The following is a 15,762-nucleotide window of genomic DNA, read 5'->3' on the forward strand; positions in this document are numbered from 1 at the left end:
TCACCTACTTATCCCATCTGGGTAGCTGTTTTGATCCTCATCCTCCCAAAGAGGAAACTGAGACACTGAACCAAAGAGACTTGCTTGAGATCACCAGGCAATAAAGCAAACAGAGTTTCTTGGATTGGAATGATTCACCCTGACACACAACCTTTCATCCTTCCCTTTCTGTGGTCTCATCAGTATTATGTTTTCTTCTTCCTTAAGAAAAAATATAGAACCTTGATGCTGATTTTCTTTGCAAAGCAACAGCAAGGATTTAAAAATCCTATTTGAGCCTCCCTCTCCCTCCTCTTACTGTCGGAAGAAAGTCAGGTATCAAGAGAGCAGGTAGAGAAAACATTGTAACCACACTTCCTGATGCTTCTCATTTTCAAAAGTAATAGTCACAGTAGTTATCATTCATTGAGAGAAATTATTATTAATAAGCCATACACTACACACACACACACACACACACACACACACACACACACACACATGCTGTCTTAGTTAGGGTTTCTATTGCTGTGGAGAAACCACGACCACAGCAACTCTTAAAAAGGAAAACATTTAATTGGGCTAGCTTGCTTACAGTTCAGAGGTTCAGTCCATTATCATCATGGTGGATCATGGCGGTATGCAGGCAGACATGATGCTAGAGAAGTAGCTGAGAATCCTATATCTTGAAGGCAACAGGAAGTGGTTGTCTGAGACACTGGAGGGTGGCATCTTGAGCGTATATGAGACCTCAAAGCCCGCCTCCACAGTGACACATTTCCTCCAACAAGACCACACCTACTCCAACAAGGCCATATCTCCTAAGAGTGCCACTTCCTATTAGATTATGGGGGCCAATTATACTCAAACTATCATATATGTACTATGTATGTGAGTATGTAGTATGTAATGTGTGTGTGTGTTATAATAATAACAACCTCATAAGAGGGTTCTGTACTGTCCTTATTTTATACTTCAGGGCACTTAGGTCTGAAGTACTTGGGCAATTTGTTGACCATTCCATAGAATTTGTTACTCAAAATTCAATGCTTTAAGAATTACCTGGGAATAGCCCTTCTTCCCCAGGAACCACAGTAGAGTCCTTTGACTGAAAGAGACACAGCTTACTTCTCCCTTGTAACTAAGGGTTGAATGCTACAAAGTAGACTTTCAATTCAGTGAAACTACCTACCCACTTCTGCATGAATTTTCTTACAGTTTCAAAATTTAGAGATCATTCTTTAAATTTTTCCGGTGTAGACATTTCTTTAGGCCTTAAGACCTGAAATGAGAGGCGGGCTTAACCATCTCAGCCATATGTGCAGCGAGTCAGAGTGAGTAAAGACAGGGCAGAGAGCACATGCTGAAGGTACAGTCTCTGAGGACAGATGCTTTCCTTAGTCGCAGGACAGGATCTCATGTGGTCTAAGGTGACCTCAGACTTGCTCTGTACCTGTGGATGACCTTAGGTTTCTGATCCTTCTGCTTCCAGCTGCTGAGCTTGTAGGCGCACACTGTGACTCCTGGTTTAGGCAGCACTGAAGACCAAATCCAAGGCTTTATGTATACTAGGGGAACATTTGAGCAATGGAGCTACCTTCCAAGCCCCTGAGCATGGCTTCTTTTGTCACAAAATTAAAGTTGACTCCTTGAAATACAACCCAGTTTAAACTCAAAGCCACAAGAAATATGTATGCATTAGGTAAAAAAAAAAATACTGTAGCAGTCTTGAAAATGAAATCCAAGAACAGAGATTGAAGTGGTAGAGGGAGAGAGGGAGGGAGGGAGGGAGGGAGGGAGGGAGAGAGAGAGAGAGAGAGAGAGAGAGAGAGAGAGAGAGAGAGACTCTTATCCCTCCCTTAATAGTTACAACATAAATTACTTTCTCCAGCTAGCTACAGACTTTTTCATCCATAACATGATGTCAAAGACCTCGTAAATTGACTGGAGATTCTTCCCCATTGACCACAAGGCAACGATTATTAAAAGCTGAAGGTTTCTGCACGTCTGTTTTTCTAGGGGAGTCACTGACGGGTTTCAGCAAAGTTGACATTTGTTCCTTTCATGACTGACGCCTCAACGACAGTCCAGGAAGAACCCCGAGTCCTCCTCCTCTGGCTGGCATTGTAGACATTGGTCTTTGAGACCTGAGACCTCTCAGAGGTCTGCCCTGAGGACTGTTCCCATGCTGCCCCATCAGTCAGTGTGCCGCTGGCAGAGCTGGCAAGGTGTGGGACACGTGCTTTTGATTATGGAGAGAGATTGAATATAAAGAGCAAAACTTAATCCAAGAAGGAATGTAAATCTCTTCTTCATGCCCTGTTGAAATGTAATGTCAGTACTTAAGAATTCCTTTTGCCACCAAATGGACTGGGGCCAGATACCGACACTGAGCCCCCAAGGTCTGTTATTTTCCTTGTGAAGCTGTAAGGAGAAATGTCTTCATGATTACAAAAAGCATGTGTGGAGAGACGATAATGAAGATAAATCATTTTCCCTTCCCTGATACTCAAGCCCCTTGTGGTAAATGCCACATGTAGCTTTTGGGGAAGAAAAAAACCAGCATGTATTTATTTATATAGCGTTTGTGACAAAGAGTGTGTGAACCTGAAGTATGAGTATAATTTCCACCCTCTATGCTTTTTATAGGAATGTTTTAAAGTAAGCTTTGTGAGAGCCCCCCCTTCTTCCCCCCCACACTAAGCATCTTCCCCTGGAGATTTGGGCAGAAGTATCCAAAAGATGCATTGTGAGGACTCTGAGCCAAGTTCGACTGATAGAAGTTCATGGTCTTACTCTCTTCCTTTAATCATGGGCTCCTAATCAATCAGCCCCGCCACATCCACGCACTAGTGCTCACTGGCTCTGTTCCCCTCACATAGGAGGAATCCAAAATCCATTGCGGTTTAAATATCCGTAGCCTTCTGCCAACATGGATGCTCTTGCCCTTCATTCTTGTATTCAGTTTTGGGCAATTCATATGGCTCATTGACATGCCATTTTCCCACACAGAACAAGTGGGGTCTGCTCTGGAGGGTGATGGAGAACAAGAGAAGCCTTTGTTGCTAGGATTTCATTGCACTGTGGCTGCTGCTTCTTTTTGCTTTCCGGCTCTAAGTTCTATTCCTACGTTTTTTTAAAGTATTAATATGAAAAAAATGTACAGAACATGGCTGCAACTGCATCTGGACCTGTGAACAAGCAGCAGGAGCTTCTAGTCCAAAAGCAAAGACAAGATGAGACCATGTCACAAACACTTGGAAAAGTGTACAGGATGCTCCTCACCAGCTGGCCCCTAGAGTCCTATTTGTTTATCGTTGCTTTATGATTTTCCCAACCAGAGAGTTATTTCAAACATGGATGACACACACAAGAGCACACTTCAGATAAGAGGAAAACTTTTGCAGAACTCAGTCAGAGTAGCTGTCCCCCCTCCTTTTTTTGCCTGGGGGCAGCAATTTGGGGCTTTGGGGCTTTCCCAGGGCACAACTGTTAGGCTGTGAGATCTCCCGTTAGTACAGTATTATTATTACTTTTTAAATATGAGCTGCAGAGTTCTCAGCATCTTTTAAAAAATTCCAGCACAGCTTATGACTTTTAAGACATACCAAAGAAGACCAATGTGGACCGATATGATCAAATACAAGGAGGCAAGAGGTAAAGGGACTACAGATTCTTTTTCGAGAGTTAAGGCACCATCTACACAAAGTTACATATGATGGCCATTACATGTGACATTTCTTGAGAGAGAGAGAGAGAGAGAGAGAGAGAGAGAGAGAGAGAGAGAGAGAGAGAGAGATCAGCTGATGTCAAATTCTGCAGCATTTAAATGAATGCCCAGCTTCTAACCAGAAGGATAACAGTGTTGGGTTAGGACAATTGCACACATGTAGAGCTCTATAGTTCAGGTTTTTTACAGAGTTGTTGGCATGACTTCGTTGGATCCATTATTATTTACTATCCATCATTATTTTTTATTATGCACATATTACTTATGTGGTATCACTACAATCTTTTAAGATTATCTTTGGATATGTACCCCTGAATTAGTATAATCTAATTCTATCTCTTTTATCTGTAATGAATGCTAGTCTTCAAAGCCCGTATGATTGGGGCACACTCCAGGTCTTCAGAAAACTTGGGGTAATCCCAGCGACTCATTATTTCTAATTACCCCATATCAGAAAGTATAGTGCTGAGCTCATGCCACACAGCAGCCAAAAGAGGTAGGACTCATCTCTCCATCACTTTCCTCTCAAATATAAATATGCATATTTCACAACCTCACCCTTTCAGCCAATGCCTAAAGCCTGCATCTAGTTCTGGCATCGTTATCTGGAATACAGGATGCAGCATGATTAGTGAGCGTTGACACACATCCAGAAGATGAGGAAAAGATGATGGGAGTAGGCAATGGTTAGGGCTGGGGACGGCATGCAGAGCTGAGAGCGCTCCGAAAGGAATTACGGTCTACGTTTGTTGATGAGGCATGGCTATGGAAAGCATGGTGCCTACGCCAGGGCAGCCACTTCACCAACATTTTCCTGTTGCCGTTCATTGGGAACACAGAACTCAGATGGGCAATTCATTTGAGTTTGCCCAGAGCTTCCCTAGCTGAGGTGCCGACCATTCTTTGTCCATACATCCTCACGCCCAGCCTAACTGTGTGGTTGCCTACAAGGCACCGAGACATCTGCTTCCCAGATATAGAAATGGAGAAGTGCATTTTGAAGAATGGCATTCAAGGCTCAGTTTCCCTCTCATGCCACCTCCCGGAACATTTTCACTTTCTCTACTTGATACTGAAGGAAGACAGGAAGGAAGAGGCAAGCAGGAGGAGGACTCAGCAGCACAGCGCTAGCAAGGTGGCTCCTTAGGACCGAGACAGTTCTGAACACATCCAGGGGACACTCCAGAGAGCATTTTTGACTTCACGGTTTCAGAGAGGCCGAGGCTCAAGGAGGATTGGTTTCCCTTGCTCGCTCTCACCTAGGGAGGATTCTGTGTTGCTAGTTGCTTTCAGAGTGCTGGAAGATTGTCAGGTAGCTCGTTCTACTCAGCACAGCCTGGACCATTTTGTAGTAAATTAGAGAGGCAGTTTTGAAAGGCTATTTTTGGTGACACATCTCTGTTTCTGTTGGCTGGGCTGCCATGTTGCGATATACCGGGAAGCAGGTGCAAATTGGTCTCGTTGAATTTACCTTTTATTGAGGGAACAAATATGCTAGATTTTGGACCCAAGCGACAATGCACAGCTGCACTTTGGAGAAAAATCATTAGGCTAAAATGTTGGCCAAGAAATGCTTTGATTAATTCATCTGTGTGACATATGGAGTTGGGGCCTGTTTGACACAGGCCTTTCATGGCTATTGGAGGGTCAGCCTCAAATCAGGAGAAAATGTGGAGACTTCTCTGAAACCAGGATTACCACTGTGGAAGAATTCATGTGTGGGGGACAGATGGAACACGAAAACCGTCACAGGGAGCAGATGGCAAATAACTTCTCTAGAGGGAGCTGGAGGGATGACCCATGGATATGAAAGGGTACACAAACTCAGATTTCAAGAGCACTTTAGGTCTTACAACTAGATAGATCTCTTTGGGGATGTGGGAAAGAATACTTGAACTTGTGTATCCAGCTGCATTCATGGAGAATGCAGCCAGTGAGTGCTTAGGATGGGAGAGAGAAGCAAGCAGCCTTGAAAAATAACCAGGGAAGCCTACATAAACTACCCCAAATTAGAGAAGTCCATCTGGAGAATCATGCATTAAAATGGTGGTGGACACGCAGAGTCTCAAAACAGACAGACACTAGAGATTAAATTCGACCCACAGAATTTGCTGTTAGAACTTGGTCACGGAGTAAGACTTCAAAGACCTCAGTTTTGGTGATACAAAAACTGACAGTCTTGTAAAACATATACCTGTCAAATGGGAAGATTGATGGGATCGTATGTTGATGGATTTTGTTTATGAGTTATTTCATCAGTGCTAACAAGGAGGTAGTTAGCCTCTGTACTGGGGCTGCGGGAACTCTGGCATCTGTCCACCTGGCAAGGTGTGACAGAATTCAGCTCAGAAGATCTCAGGCAACCAATTCAGGATGGCGAGGGAGTGATTTATAACAGGAATTCTTAGCAAGCTTATGTGTCACAGCAAAGTGGTGGGATGGCCTTGACTTTCATTGTTGGTGGAGGTCATCAGAAGGAAGAGAGAGAAAGCCTCAACTCTCAGGACACAGAAGCCAATGTCAGAGTTTAAATAAGGCTTTTGACATAGACTTCAGAGAGAAAAAAAAAAATACTCAGTTTGCTGATGGTCAGGTCAGTTCAGCAAGTGCCTGGTCCCCGAGGACCGATAGTCCTGGCACATAGGATTAGGCCCCAAGATTCTTTAAGCTGGTCAGTTGTTCCACCCAGGTATCAAACTCTAGACCTAAGGATGTAGGAGGCAGATTTGACAATAATCCTGAAAATGAGCGAGATTTTGAAAACCAGAGTCACGCCTTCTGTGTTGTGGTGAAGAAGGCCACTCTGTACCCACTGATGAAAAGAATGCCACTAACGGGTGATGGTGTCTGCCAAGATCAAGAACTTGACAAAAGTGGCCCCCACTCCTGAACCCCGTTGTACGTGGATCCCTGGAACACTGCTTCCAAAGATCAACTGATGAGCAAACTCCTGCATCGTCTCCCTGAGACCAGGCTTCTTATTACAGGAAAACCCAAACCCCCATGGACTGCAGTCGCATTAAATCTCGCTGCCTGTTAGTCACACGTGGACATGGTTTTGGCTCAGATACAGTTTGATCCGGGATGCAGGGCCTGGCTGGAGGAAGTCTGAATTCTGCTGCTGAGAGTTTTAGCTTTAACCATAATTCTAGACTCCCCAGCTCCAAGGAGAAAAATCCTCCAAGCTCCTTGGAGAGACTTCTACTCAGTAGGAGACAGGAAGGAAATGGGGGGAGGGCTTTCAGGCACAGCCTTGACAAAATTTCACGGGGATGACCCTCTTTTTGTGTGAAAAACTGTAATGATTTCGGTAAGACAACACAGACAACACTTGGCGAGGCAAAAATAGCTATATCTTTTATTCTTTCTTGTCTTCTACTATCCCACAGCTCTTCAACTGATCAGGATACTAGGGGAGAGCATAAAGGAAGGACCAAGCATGCCAGAGGGATTCATAGAAGTTGGGGGTATTGACAAATCAAACAAAGAAAGGAAAAACCCCAAAGCAACAAAAGCAGCAGCAAACAGCTCTCGATAGGAGGGAAGAATGAAGACATTGGAGGGCTGGAAGGAGGGAGGAGAGAAATATCTATAGTAAGGATTGCTAAATTTAAAGAACATTTGATGTCTCTTCCAAGAGTTAATTCTTAGATGTTTGTAGTAGGATCTTAACAGGTCTTATTAATAAAATCAAACCTGAGCCAGGTATTGGGGTGAATGCTGGAAGATCAGAGAAGCAGAACAAGTCACAGCCACCTCGCCTCGCCAATTCCTCAGCTGATTCTGTTTCCTCAGACTGGAAGCCTCTGAGTCCTCATCCAAATGGGTCTCAGCTGAACTGCTTCTCGAAAGCCTGAAAGCTTAACCAGCTCTAGTTCCTGGTCCTCACGCCTTATATACCTTTCTGCCATCACTTCCTGGGATTAAAGGCTCACTTCCTGGGATTAAAGGTGTGAGTCACCATGCCTGGCTGTTTCTAGCGTGGCTTTAAACTCACAGAGATCCGGATGGATCTCTGCCTCCCAAGTGATAGGATTAAAGGCGTGAGTGCCACCATTTTCTGGCCTCTATATCTAGTGGCTGTTCTGTTCTCTGACCCCAGATAAGTTTATTAGGGTGCACAATATTTTGGGGAAGACAATATCACCACAGATGTCACAACAAGAAGCCAGTGCTTACATTTTGTATTTCAGGGACTTGAGGTTAGGCATCATTCTAACATGTGTTATGCACTTTCAGCCTTAGGCAGGCTGACACCAGTATTTCATGAAATACTTTCATTTCATGAAAGTTACGACAATCCTGAAGAGAGTAAAAGCCATCTTGAGACACAGATGAAGTGCCTGTAAATAAGTAGAGAGTTTTCTGGGGGCATACTTCAGGTGTGTGCCTCTCTGAGACTGAAGACCCCTTCATTTATAAAGCACACATAGTCAGCCTTCTGTATCTATCCCTGAGTCCCATATGGCCAGATGCAACCAACTGAAGATCAAAAATATCTCAGAAAAGATTGCATCTGTACTGACTATGTTACAGACCCCTTTTCTTGTCATTGTTCCCTAATTACTATAGTAAACCAGTAATTTACACAGCATTCATATTGTATTATGGTCTTTAAGTAATTTATAGGGTGATTGCTTAATCAGCCACATAGCCCATATGTTGGGCTGCACATGCCCAAGGGGAGCTGTGAATGTGACCCAACACATACGTACGTGTCCAAAGTTCAGACCGTCCTGTAAGTATCCAGGGTATGTGTGTAAGCTTGATGCAAATTCTACATTTTGTATTTGAGACTGGAGTATATGTAGATTTTAAATCTGTAGGATTTCCTGGGACCAGTCCCCCTGGTTACTCACAGTCATGTTCTGTATTGGTCTTACTGAGAATCTCAGTTTGGACCACATATTATATAGGTTATAGGTTGTCTAGACTGTTCCCTAAAGGTCAGAGTCCATTTGATTTTCTGTTTCTTGCAGTCAAATTTAAAACAATAACAATAACAACAGCAAAACAAAGCACTCACAGATAATTAACATTATAAAGGAATAAATGATCACATGATCCAACCTATGTATCATCTAAATTATCTAAATTATATGTATCTATATTACCAGAGCTCCGGTGTCTGAGGGAAGTTTCATTTTTAACTATTTTGTGTTCTCAGTGGTTAAGTGGAAATACTAATTTTAACCAGCTTTACAGACTTATCTTTGCTAAATGTGCCAAGCATACAGAAAACACATTCAGAGCCGCGTCTAGCCCTAAGTAAATATGGCCCACTCTCAGTACCAGCGACGCTTCTCTTTGGCCTTGGCCTGCAAGCGGCCCACCGCTGCCGCCGCTGCAGCAGATTAGTCAGTTCTTACAGAGAGCAGCTCGCAGAGTGCCAGGTCCAACAAACTATGAGTCAGAACAACCGTCAACCAATTCCAGTCCCGGCCACTGGGTGTTTTGTGCTGTCCACGGCCCTCTGCTGTTGTTTATTTTGAAATAAACCACATTAAATATGGTGGAAATAAAAGGGGAGACAGGCTGACTCCCCAAAGGACATGGAGGAGACAACGAACTTTCATCCTCCTGAGTTTACTTCCAGGGACATGACCTGTGCCCTGCACTCTCTGTCCTTCCTTTTACTCCCTTGGATTATTAGGTTGTAGCTTTTCTCATGCGAACATCTGTCAGCTGCTTCCATTTTAACTTCCTACCCCCACCTCCCAGCTCCTGGGCCTTTTGTTGAATATTAGGTACTTATCACAGGTTAGTTTAATGCATTCAGTTATGATTCCCATGCTTCTCCTTCATTTTCAATCAGTCGGTTGGCACATCTGATCTTCTTGTTTCTTAAATCTTTAGGAATGCCAGAAGCAAGGCAGAATCTACCAGTAATCTCGAAGACCAGATGTAAGATAAAATCAGAAAAAGAAGTCTTATATAATAGAGGGTCTTAGATTTAGAATTTTAATGAAACCCTTCTTTTCATGCATTAATTTCCCACATACCCTCAAATGCTACCTTAAAATAGTATCATTCCAAATGCAATTAAAATTAGCCTATGGGGTCCATCATTCTCAGTGGGAATATGAAGTAAAAATATATAAAACACCGAGCTGCTTAAAAATTAAACGTTGAGGCCCCGAGTTCTATCCTTAGTACTGCCTTCCCCCAAATTAAGTGATACAATTCACATGAAGTTGTTATAAGACTAATAATCTCTTTAGAAAGAAAGACCATCTTAAAACATTTTCACATTTCCTGATAATTAAAGGGATTCAGAGCTGAGGGTGTATTTCAGTGGCAGAGTGCTTGCCTAGCATGCTTAAGGCCCTGGGTTCAATCCAGAGCACTGCCCAAACAGGACAAAACAAGACAAAACCAGCCAGCCAGCCAACCAACCAACCAACCAACCAAACAAACAAACAAACAAACAACTACCCCAAACCAAAACAATGCTATGAATTAAAATGATGATATATTTCTATACCTTTTACAATGGTAAAGATGAAAATCACTTATATTTCACTTTATAATTAAACTCATGGAGAAAGACTATTCAGTTATAAAAACAATAAGTTAATACATCATTATGGAAGGCACTTGAGCAGTGGTTATAGAAACTGACATATGTAACTCTTTAATTAAAAAAATGTATTTTTTTCCTAATAAAAAATTAGGGAAACTCCACAAAATACATAAATGCACATTTGCATGTGCCTAGCACAAAATCTGATTACCAAAATATGAACAGTGAATTCTTCTGGTGACAGGCATTCATTTTTTAAACTATTTATTATGCTGTCTACAAATTTACGAGGAAAAAACTATTTTACTTATTTATTGGGCTCTGGTAGTGGTGACACAGTGACTGTAGTGGGACCAGAGGTCAAAGCAGCTCCTCTGTGGACCCACATGTCTGCAGCTCCATCTCCAGATAGCTGTGCTGAGCATACCCTAGGTCCGGACCCCCTTACCCAGTCGGAGGGTCGTTTCCCTGGGTTCCACTGACTGACACTGATCATGCCCTCACATTCAATGTTTCCACATTGACTTGTCTTCTAGGTGGCCTCTGCAATAGGTCTATGTAACTGACTCCATGGTGGTCACTGGGGAGGGAGGTGTTTTCTTCATGATTTCCCTTCCCACTCATTTATTAGAGACTAGTTACTCAGCTAGCCATGGATGTAATAATAGCTTTGACTTTTATTTAAAGTCACTAGAAAAATTTAAACCAATAGACAGATCACATCCTGAGAAGTTCATTTACTTGGTCAATTATGGGAATGCTGCGTGTGTGTGTGTGTGTGTGTGTGTGTGTGTGTGTGTGTGTGTGTGCGCGTGCGCGATGTGTAGGTCAGAGGTTGAGATCTCACATCTTTCTCTCATTCTCCATCTTACTTTTTGGCGGCAGAGTCTCTCACTGAACCTAGAGGTCCACAAGTAGGTTAGGTTGATTGGCCAGCACACCTCAGGGATCCTCCTATCTCTGCCTTCCCAGCATTGGGATTACAGGCAGGGGCTGCCATGCTTGGTTTACTTTTCTTTTTAAACATGGTTATTAGTGAACCAAATACAGGTAGCTACGCTTGAGTGTGGGGCAAGCATTTTATCAAATAAGCCATCTTTCTAGCTCTAGGCTTCCTTAATTTTTAAAAATCCACTAGATGCATTTCTCAGGAATCCAGGCTTGGGCATCACTGCTGCAGCTGAGAGCTCCCATCTTGAACTGGCAGCAGGAGACAGAGAGGGTGCTGTGGATGGCAAGAGACTCTTGAAGTCTCAGAACCCACCCTGTGACACACCTCCTCCAACAAGGCCACACCTCCTAAACCTTCCCAAATAGTTTCACCAACCTGGGAACCAAGTATTCAAACATACAGACCTATGGGAGCCATTCTCATTCAAACCACCACATGCATTTTATTCTCATTCTTTCTTTTTCCTTTTTCTTTAGACTTTCAATATGAAGCCCAAGATGGTCTTGAATTTGCCATAATCCATAATCCTTTTGCTTTTTCTCTTGAATGTTAGGGTTTAAATGTGTGCCACCAGCTCATTTAAGATTAAGATTAAGAACCTGCTCTGAACGGGAGGTATATTAGCAACAGAAACACATTTGTTTTTTTTAAAGAAGTCTTCAGGGTACCTGGGTTTTAACTAGGAATGAAGGGCAATTCGCTCTGTGGTGGTTTCTTTCTTCATCTGACCCAGTTGGTAGAGAGTAGATTGGATATGCTTTGAGCGACAACAGAAAATTCTGTCAATGGAGAATCGTGGCTCCCCCCTCACCCTTCTATTCACTACGTTAGACAGGACTTAGTCTTTCAGGCATTCTCTCAGAGTCTCAGCACTGGTCCTGAACTTCAGATTTGTTACCACCAACAGCATTGTCAGATGGGGGCATGTCCTTAGTAAAGTCCTTTCCAGTCACTGACAGTAGGAACGGTCAGACAGTGAGCTTTTCTCCTCTGTTATTTATTTATTTATTTATTTTGGTTTTTCGAGACAGGGTTTCTCTGTAGTTTTGCGCCTTTCCTGGAACTCACTTTGTAGACCAGGCTGGCCTCGAACTCACAGAGATCCACCTGCCTCTGCCTCCCGAGTGCTGGGATTAAAGGCATGCGCCACCACCGCCCGGCTTCTCCTCTGTTCTTAAATCATTATTTATTATTAATTCATTATTAATATTCATGATAACCTTCATAAACATGAATATTAATGTTCATATGGCAACATAATAATCTCAAACTATATAAAATACGCTGTTTTCTCCAGTTTCTCTGTATAACTTAATCAAGCACCATGAGCCTGCTAAAGCAATTTCTTTTTATGTGTTATGTCTAGAGATCAGAATCAAGCCCTATGACATCATTTTTGCTGATTGGTGGGCTGATTGCTGAATTGGTTGGTGTCTTAGTTAGGGTTTCTATTGCTGTGAAGAGACATCATGACCATGGCAACTCTTACAAAGGAAAACATTTAATTGAGACTGGCTTAAAGTTTTGGAGGTTTAGTCCATTATCATCATGGCGGGACATGATGGCATGTCAGCAGACATAGTGCTGGAGAAGGAACTGAGAGTTCTACATCTTGATCCACAGGTAGCAGAAGGAGAGACTAGGTACTGGGTATAGCTTGAGCATATATGAGACTTCAAAGACCACTCCCACAGTGACACACTTCCTCCAACAAGGTCACACCTACTCCAACAAGGCCACACCTCCTAATAGTGACATTCCCTATGGGCCAACCATCCAAACACAAGAATCTATGGGGGCCATTCCTATTCAAACCATCACAGTTGGGTTAAATTTTTAGCCTATGAGATTTGTTTTTAGACATCTCTGGGTATCAGGTGTTTCCTAAGGAAAACTGAGACCATTTGTGTGTTAAGCTTTCTTTCTTGTTTAAAGTAAAAGTGAAGAAGGATGAAGATGATAGCAATATGGTGTGCTCTGTCTCTGATGACAGGGCTCGATGAAGAGGGTAGTTTGATCTGTGTCCTCGTTGATATAGCACCCCTGAAGTGTCTATCTGACCCTTCAGCTGCTATAGAATTTGCCAGGAATGCTGCTTTCTTCTCTTTCTTGGTTTTCAAAACAGCTCTCATAAACTAGGTTTTTAAGAGATCATTTTTGGAGTCATTCTTTTGAATTATGATATGATAAGGAGGCTATCCTATGAACTCAGGCCATGAGATATTTCTGGATATGGGAAGGTTTTATATGCGTGTTTGAAAACTGCTGTAGACTAGTGGAGACTTGCAAAGCACATGTCTAGACTAAGGGATGTCTGTAATGAAAATAATAACGTTTTAGTTTGGGGTTTTTATTGTTGTTCTTGTTTAAAATCCCCTTTCCTTATCTGCTGTGACCACAGAACTCTTTTCTACCCTGTGGATGTGTGGAGTAATGTGGAAAGTATGGACTAGTTTAACTTTTCCCCTGGGCAGAGGCACTAAATTTAGTGATGGATTGATTGCAATATGGTCTCACATTGTAGCCCAAGCTGACTTAGAACTCACTATGATGCCTAAGTTGGCCTCAAATCCCAAGCCTTCTGTCTCAGCCCCTCAAGAGCTAGATTACAGACATGTGCTTGCAAGCTCAGTCCAATCGCTTAAGTTTTTAAACAGTCTCATCTACAAAGGAGGAATTACACTTGTCTCCACCACCTTCTGAAAATAACTATAACCTGAGGGTTACATAAAAACCATAAGGAACAGCCCAAGTAAAACATAAGGAATGAACTGAAACTATTGTACCCAAGACACAGAAAAGATTATATGTTTTGTAACATAAGATGTAGAAAAGGCCTCATTTTCTTGAGTCCAATATATGAAAAAGGCTGGGGTTCTTTTGTTGTTTGTTTTGTTTTGTTTTGGTTTTGTTTTATGAAAAACAGTAATTCCCTTAAGTTTGGATGAGATGCATTAGAATATCATGATTAAGTTTTATATTCATAATTAACTGCCTTCATTTTTACATTCAGGACATTGGGTTGTTCTGAAAGTCACTCAGGAGCAAACTAGCAGCTTACACAGACTTTAGAATATCGAGCTTACTATATAAAAACCTCTAGAGGGGTAAATAAGCAACAACAAAACTTTTATTTTGATTTTTCTTGGGAAAAATAAATCCTGGAACACTTTGAATTCTAACTAGTGGGTCAAGAATGCTTAACTGGTCTATTAAAATGTTGATAAACACTGTAAGTTTCCAGATGGCATTGGCTTGCTCAGGATCTTTCAAGGATCTTCACAGTCAGTCCATAAATTAGAGATAAATACACACTTCATAGCAACAGACTTCTCTTTAGGGTGGCTAATCCATGTCTGGGAAATGGCTGTATAATTTTAATGCATTGGTGGGGTATGCTTTTCCCCAAAGTCGCCTTCCAAGAATCGTATCTTTTTGAAGTTCATAGACGCTTACAGTTCCCTCTTGGTCAAGATAACTTGTATGTCTCATACCGTGTTCGAAATGCCTGTCAAACAATTTGGACATGTAGCATAGTAAAGTCAAGTTGAAGATAGCTGAGCAACACAGCCAGGACTCTGCCAACCGAACAGAAGTAAATGCACTTCCTACCCAGCACCACTTCTGTATGAGTTCCCTTCGAATTTAACTTCACCTGGTCAGAGGAACAGAGTCCACAGTTCACAGCTTCCAGAAAGCCTTTGGTGTCCCCATTTCTCTGGGTTCCTGAACACCAGAATACTGGTCCATTGCAATAACTGCCACTTCGGGTGCTATTTATTAATTTACCTATTTGTCACTAGACTCTGAGGTCCTTGTAGTACAAGCTGTATCTCTGTCTTTCTCTGTCTCTGTGTCTCCCTGCCCCCCTCCACCTGACTGTTTGTTGCTCTGATTGTCTTTGTGTGTGTCCATCCACATGTGCCTCTGTTTGAAGTGCGGGGGTTTAAATCCAAGACCCTGTATATATGCTAGGCAAGTACTCTGTAACTGAACTGTATCATCAGACATAGGCATTTTGAGCTGGAGTCTTGCCAAGTAGCCCAGGGCCTTGAACTCCTATATAACTCAGACTTTCCTTGAATTTTCAGTCCCTCTTTTTAGGTTCTTCCTGTGTGTTAGGAATATAGGTGTATGCCAATACACCCTCCAGAACCTATGTCTTGATTGGTATTCATTCCTGGTAATTAAGTTAGAGTTTTTTTTCTTATATATTCAATAAATGACTGGATGGCCAAGTGAAGGAAATGTCTTCATGGTGCTTACCTGTCAAATACATAGCCATCTTTTGACATTGGCTTCCAAAACCTCTTTCCGTGGGATATTTATACTGGACTCCTCTGTTTCTTATGTCTCTTGCTGCCAAGATTCAAGACCTAAGGTTTGATTCAACCGTTAGTGTTCTCAGACTCATTTGCTGTGGATGTGGTGGCCCCACCCTATCACACCCTCCTGTTGTGGTTAGACTCTGTGGTCAGAGTGGGCAGAGAAGTAGACAGGTTGTGAAAGATGGCCATTAGAAGACAGAAGTGATGCCATGGAGAAAAAAGGTGAGCGGAAACTAGACAAGAGCCAGGA

Source organism: Peromyscus californicus, unplaced genomic scaffold, assembly GCF_007827085.1.
Source record: "Peromyscus californicus insignis strain IS unplaced genomic scaffold, ASM782708v3 Scaffold_23__1_contigs__length_62951481, whole genome shotgun sequence".
NCBI classification, from domain to species: domain Eukaryota; kingdom Metazoa; phylum Chordata; class Mammalia; order Rodentia; family Cricetidae; genus Peromyscus; species Peromyscus californicus.